Raw genomic sequence first — 284 nt, forward strand, 5'->3', positions numbered from 1 at the left:
AGAAGATATAACGATAAAATATTTAACCACCATTAGCAATCGTCAGGGAATACACTGTGCATATTCTACATAAAAAAACTGGTTTGAATGCAATCATTTCCGTTGCAAAGAAGTGAAGGAGTAATCCACACGTTTTAAATAAATGTCTCTTACGTTTAGATTTTGTTGATATCCTAGATAGTGTTTCGGATGTAAATCAGTATCTTTTGAAATTAAGAGAAGTTTAACGCAACAACTTTCCTTCAAATAAAATCAGGCATGACAAGTTTTATCTCTTCACAGCT

This window comes from Branchiostoma lanceolatum, chromosome 6 (genome assembly GCF_035083965.1).
Source record: "Branchiostoma lanceolatum isolate klBraLanc5 chromosome 6, klBraLanc5.hap2, whole genome shotgun sequence".
NCBI classification, from domain to species: domain Eukaryota; kingdom Metazoa; phylum Chordata; class Leptocardii; order Amphioxiformes; family Branchiostomatidae; genus Branchiostoma; species Branchiostoma lanceolatum.